Here is a 6,419-nt window from a genome sequence, read left to right on the forward strand (position 1 = left end):
CAAGTCCAGAGAAGGGCAACAAAGTTGGTGAGGGGCTTGGATCACAGCCCTGTGAGGAGAGGCTGAGGGAGCTGGGGCTGCTTAGCTTGGAGAAGAGGAGGCTCAGGGGAGACCTTATTGCTCTCTACAACTACCTGAAGGGAGGTTGTAGACAGGCAGAGGTTGGTCTCTTCTCCCAGGCAGCCAGTACCAGAACAAGAGGACACAGTCTCAGGCTGCACCAGGGGAGGTTCAGGCTGGAGGTCAGGAGGAAGTTCTACACAGAGAGAGTGATTGCCCATTGGAATGGGCTGCCTGGGGAGGTGGTGGAGTCACCATCGCTGGAGGTGTTCAGGAGGAGACTTGACGGGGTGCTTGGTGCCATGGGTTAGTTGATTAGGTGGTGTTGGATGACAGGTTGGACACGATGATCTTGAAGGTCTCTTCCAACCTGGTTTGATTTATTCTATTGGTTTATTCTATGTGAGTGCAAGTGATAAGAGCTGCAGCAAGAAAGGCTGCTGTCAGCAGTACTGAGCAAGGTCTCTAAGGTTGTGGTTTTCCTGAAGTGCCACCATAGAATTACAGAATTCTGTGAGAGTTTTGCTTTTGTACTGAACAACCTGGTCTGAGCAACAGGTCTGGGTTCATCCCTGACCCTGAGCAACCTGATCTGGTCTCATCACTGAGCCTGCTGTGAGCGAGACCCTGGGCTGAGATCTCCTGAGGTCCCTTTCTTAATTACCCCTGACTCTGTCTCCATCTCTGGAGGGACTGGAATTTGCAATGCAGACATGTCTCAGACCCAGGAGGACACACGCTCACCCCCCTCCCTCCTTCCCTGAGCAGCTGGTAGATGATGTCATCCCATTTGCTTACCTAAGAGAGGCATCATTAGCAAGTAAGTAAGTTATGTAATGCTGCTTGCTGCTGGTGCAAATTGAGGTAGAGCCTGCTTAAGCAGGCTCAGGGCAATGAGGGCACACTTTGCTTGGTGGACTAAGGAGAAAATTGCTGCTGCAGTCTCTCAGGCCGGATTACATGAGATCAGAGGATTGAGGAGTGCTGGGCTGATTTTCTGTTCCCTTCATGGCAGAGCAGGAGAGGCCTTGTTCATCTTCCTTCAGGGAGCTCAGTAAAGAGCTCTTTACACTAAAAAGGCTGTTTGGGGGGACAAGTGCAGACTCAGCCTAAAAAAATGAATTTGTCACTAGTTGTAAGATAATTTTTTTCTCTCTGTGTGGCTTTCTGTGCCAGTTGTGCCTTTGCACCACAGAGCTACTGAGGTGCCATAACAGCTCAGGACTACAGGTGAAAGGGACAAGGCTCTCAAAGCAACAGCAGAAGGTGCTCTCTAGGCTTGAGGGAAAACCCAATGCTAAAGGAACTTGAGTCTGGAAGGCTGAGAGTCAGGTCAGAGTCTAATCCTCTCTATCACATGTGATGTTCCTGCCCATCTTAGCCTACACAACATCAGTTTGCTCATGTTGCTAACAAAGATCTCATTTGGATTAGCACACAGGCCTCTGTGATCAGGGAGGAAGGAAAGGAAAACCTACAGCCCACTGGTAGGCTCATCACTTACTGGCTCACTAACAAGGATCTCACCACTGAGTAAGTTATTGAAAGACATTTTAAAGCACCCCTGCTCTGTAAGGAGGGATATCAGACCTATGAAAGAGAAGAGAGGAGAAGAAACAAGAGGGGAAGGGAAGGGAAGGGAAGGGGAAGGGAAGGGAAGGGAAGGGAAGGGAAGGAAGGGAAGGGAAGGGAAGGGAAGGGAAGGGAAGGGAAGGGAAGGGAAGGGAAGGGAAGGGAAGGGAAGGGAAGGGAAGGGAAGGGAAGGGAAGGGAAGGGAAGGGAAGGGAAGGGAAGGGAAGGGAAGGGAAGGGAAGGGAAGGGAAGGGGAAGGGAAGGGAAGGGAAGGGAAGGGGAAGGGAAGGGAAGGGAAGGGAAGGAGGGAAGGGAAGGGAGAGACCCCACCTGGAGTACTGCATCCAGGTCTGGAGCCCCTATTACAAGAGGGATCTGGAGGTGCTGGAAGGTGTCCAGAGAAGGGCCAGGAGGATGAGCAGAGGGCTGGAGCACCTCTCCTATGAGGACAGACTGAAGGAGTTGGGGCTGTTCAGTCTGCAGAAGAGAAGGCTCCAAGGTGACCTCATTGTGGCCTTCCAGTATCTGAAGGGGCCTCCAAGAAGGCTGGGGAGGGACTGCTCAGGATCTCAGGTAGTGATAGGACTAGGGGGAATGGAATGAAGCTGGAGGTGGGGAGATTGAGGCTGGAGGTGAGGAGGAAGTTCTTCCCCATGAGAGTGGTGAAGCCCTGGAATGGGTTGTCCAGGGAGGTGGTTGAGGCCCCATCCCTGGAGGTGTTTAAGCCCAGGCTGGATGAGGCTGTGGCCAGGCTGATGTAGTGTGGGGTGTCCCTGCCCATGGCAAGGGGGGTTGATGATCCTTGTGGTCCCTTCCAACCCTGACTGATACTATGATACTATGAGAAGAGAAGGGAAGAGAAGGGAAGAGAGCAGAACTGGTGAACCACATAAATATTATTGATTTCCAGAGTTTGAAAGTGTTACTAGAAAAAAACAGTCAGTGTGTCTTATGTGAGTGGAGAGAGGCAGAGGGGCAGCTTCTAATGAGCTTCAGGGTGGCACAGTCTGTTCTGCTGATCTGAGACCCCTGGGTGGGAATCTAGCAGCTCTGAACAATAAGTGAGTACCAGCTGCTGGTGTGGCAAGCCACTAGTGTCAGCTATAAGTCAGAGGAGCACTGCTAGGCACACAGCTGGAGTGCTAGGTGGAGGATGCTCTGAGATCGATGTGACACACTAATCCCTTCTGTCAAAGCAGCAAGTGCTAAGCTGCAAGCTCTGCAGAGAGGAATTACAGCAGTGGAACCTGTGTCATGAGGGCATGTGTTTCATGCTGATGGGATCTAGCAAAGGGATAATAGGAGAGAAATAGCTCTGAACCAAATGAACTCTCTCGGGCTTTCCCAGGAGAGGAGGGGCTGGAAGCACAGTTGAGGCTTGCCTGCACCAGCCAGCTCCATCCTATCCCTGCCAAGAGGCAGATGGCAAGAGAGGATTTTCATCCTCACAGCATCTGCTAAGCACAGCCTCTTTCCTATAATTTGGGCTATGGAGAAAGGATTCCCAGTTCACCTGAGAGATGCCTGCTTCCAGTGTAAATCACACCCCAAGAGACACAGGGCTGGTTGTTATTGTAACCTGACACTTCACTCTCAGCCTGGTGCTGACACAACCACTACTAGCAATATTTTTTGGTGTATTTAATCACAGGTTTGTTTAGGACTGGGGTTTGATGCTGCTGACACTGGAGTCTTCTGAGCATAATACCCAAGAAACCCAGAGCACACCTCTGTACCCCAAAATGGAACCCACTGAGTGTGAGATGCAGTAGCTCACCTATCCTGTGTGGAGGCTTTGGACCTGGAAAGGACCCACCTAGGGCAACCTGACTGATTCTGGAATCCTTTCCTGGGCACTGTCATTTATTCCATGGGCCCAGGGAGAGCTGCTCTCTCCTTGGGTTGGTTTCTATACATTTTTAGGCATCCCAAAGGATTGCATGTACTCCTGTGTCCAGGCTGGCTGAGGGTCACTGAAATCACACTCAGTTTAAAAGTAAAATAATTCAGAATAGAATACAGCCTGGGACAGAGAATTAACCAGGTTGGAAAAGACCTTTGAGATCATTGAATCCAACCCATTACCCAACACCATCTAATTAACTAAACCATGGCACCAAGCACCCCAGCCAGTCTCTTCCTAAACACCTCCAGTGATGGTGACTCCTCCACCTCCCTGGGCAGCACATTCCAATGGCCAGTCTCTCTCTTTATGTAGAATTTCTTCCTAACATCCATCCTAAACCTCCCCTGGTGCAGCTTGAGACTGTGTCCTCTTGTTCTGGTGTTGGTTGCCTGGGAGAAGAGTCTACCCCCCCATCTGCCTACAACCTCCCTTCAGGGAGTTGTAGACAGCAAGTCTCTCCTGAGTCTCCTCTTCTCCAGGCTAAGCAACCCCAGCTCCCTCAGCCTCTCCTCACAGGGCTGTGTTCCAAACCCCTCCCCAGCTTTGTTGCCCTTCTCTGGACACCTTCCAGCATGTCAACATCTTTCCTAAACTGAGGGACCCAGAACTGGACACAGGACTCAAGGTGTGGCCTAACCAGTGCAGTATACAGGGGCACAATGACCGCCTTGCTCTTGCTGGCCACACTATTCCTGATGCAGGCCAGGATGCCATTGGCCTTCTTGGCCACCTGGGCACACTGCAGGCTCATGTTCAGCCTACCATCAACCAGTACCCCCCAGGTCCCTCTCTACCTGGCTGCTCTCAGCCACTCTGACCCCAGCCTGTAGCACTGCATGGGGTTGTTGTGGCCAATGTGGAATTCAGCACTTAGATGTGTTCAATCTCCTGCCCTTGGACTCTGCCCATCTGTCCAGCCTGGCAAGGTCCCTCTGCACAGTCCTAACAGATCAACTCCTGCCCCCAGCTTGGTGTCATCTGCAAATTTACTGCTGATGGACTCAATGCCCTCATCCAGATCATCAATAAAGATGTTAAAGAGCACAGGGCCCAGCGCTGATCCCTGGGGGACACCACTAGTGCCTGGCTGCCAGCTGGCTGTGGCACCATTCACCACCATTCTCTGGGCTCAGCCTCCAGCCAGTTCCTAACCCAGCTCAGAGTGCTGCTGTCCAAGCCAGGGGCTGACAGCTTGGCCAGCAGTTTGCTGTGGGGGAATGGTGTTAAAAGCCTTGCTGATGTCCAGGCAGACTACATCCACATTGCAACACAAACCCAAACTAAATGCACAGTCATTGTGCTGTGCATGAGTTTTATCAATGCTATTCTTATAACCACATTCATTGACAAATAAAAGCTTATATATGGGATTCTAGCTAAAGATACAAATATTGCTACTTCATTACAATGACAAATTTCCAAAGGAAAGGGAGGAAATAAAACCAAAACAGTTGTCTTTACCTGCAGCAAGCAACTGGTTAATATCATGACTTCAGAATAACGCTGCTAAAAATGACATAAAATTACCCTGTCATTTTTCTGTCACTCACTTGAGATTCAAGCTGCAAATCTTTTCATTCCCCAGCTTGTGGCAGGCCTGCAGGAGCGATCAATCCCAAATTGATGCAGTCTTTGCTTCCTTCAAGCGCACCCTGCCTGACTAGTGCTGTTCTGCTCACTCACAGAGGGAAACTTGGTTTGTCCTTTCAGCAAATTCTGGCATAGGCCCAAGTATCTGCAGCAGAGGGCCAGAAAGAGAAAGACAGCATGTGGTGTGAGAAGCCAGCTTTCCTCTGCTGAAAGCAAGAGGTACAGGTCAGCTCTAAACCAGCAGCACCTCTTTGATGTCATGAAGTGTCCCTCTGGATGCACAGGGGTGGGATTTCTGCCTCAGGCAGAGAGGTCTGCCAGTGTTTGAAGAGCATCATAGATTACAATTGTGCCTTGTGTCCCTGATGGATGGGAGGCAGTGCTATTTGGCTAGTAATGAACATTCCCATTTGGTTTGGCTACTTTGGTGCAGGAAGAATTTTTAACTCTACAGCATGTTAGAGGCCTGCACTGCTCCCATATGTCTGAACAGTGTCTTTGATCATTCACCCAGGCAAAGCAGCTAAACTCCCTCTGAGATTCTGCTTCTTCAGTGGCTTGCTTGTCCTGAGCATCCCAGGTGATTTTATCTTTGAGATGTTTATCTTGGAGAGGTGGGCACAAGCCAACCTCATGAGGTTCAATAAGACCAAGGGCAGGGTCCTGCAGCTGGGTCGAGGCAATCCCAGGCACAAATGCAGGCTGGGCAGGGACTGGCTGGAAAGTAGCCCTGAGGAGAGAGACTTGGGGGTGCTGGTGGACAAAAAGCTCAACAGGAGCTCTCAGTGTGCACTTGCAGCCCACAAAGCCAATCAGATCCTGGGCTGCATCAGGAGAAGTGTGGCCAGCAGGGCAAGGGAGGTGATTCTCCCCCCTCTGCTCAGCTCTGGGGAGACCCCACCTGGAGTACTGCCTCCAGGTCTGGAGCCCCTATTCCAAGAGGGATGTGGAGGTGCTGGAAGGTGTCCAGAGAAGGGCCACAAGGATGATCAGAGGGCTGGAGCACCTCTCCTGTGAGGACAGACTGAAGGAGTTGGGGCTGTTCAGTCTGGAGAAGAGAAGGCTCCGAGGTGACCTAATTGTGGCCTCCCAGTATCTGAAGGGGGCTACAAGAAGGCTGGGGAGGGACTGCTCAGGATCTCAGGCAGTGATAGAACTAGGGGGAATGGAATGAAGCTGGAGGTGGGGAGATTCAGGCTAGATGTGAGGAGGAAGTTCTTCCCCATGAGAGTGGTGAAGCCCTGGAATGGGTTGTCCAGGGAGGTGTTTGAGGCCCTGTCCCTGGAGGTGT

At 51.2% G+C, this 6,419-nt stretch overlaps 1 protein-coding gene across 1 annotated transcript in view; it reads left to right on the plus strand.

Annotated features, from left to right (window-relative positions):
* The first annotated feature begins 1,506 nt into the window (after window positions 1-1,506).
* RD3 (RD3 regulator of GUCY2D) overlaps window positions 1,507-6,419 on the plus strand; it is a 35,377-nt gene continuing 30,464 nt past the window's right edge. The window contains exon 1 of the mRNA XM_068168741.1: window positions 1,507-1,593. The gene's annotated coding sequence lies outside the window, so the exon portion shown is untranslated. The remainder of the gene's footprint in view (window positions 1,594-6,419) is intronic.

This window comes from Melanerpes formicivorus, unplaced genomic scaffold (genome assembly GCF_026170545.1).
Source record: "Melanerpes formicivorus ecotype bairdi unplaced genomic scaffold, bMelFor1.0.p_v2 SCAF_157, whole genome shotgun sequence".
NCBI classification, from domain to species: Eukaryota; Metazoa; Chordata; class Aves; order Piciformes; family Picidae; genus Melanerpes; species Melanerpes formicivorus.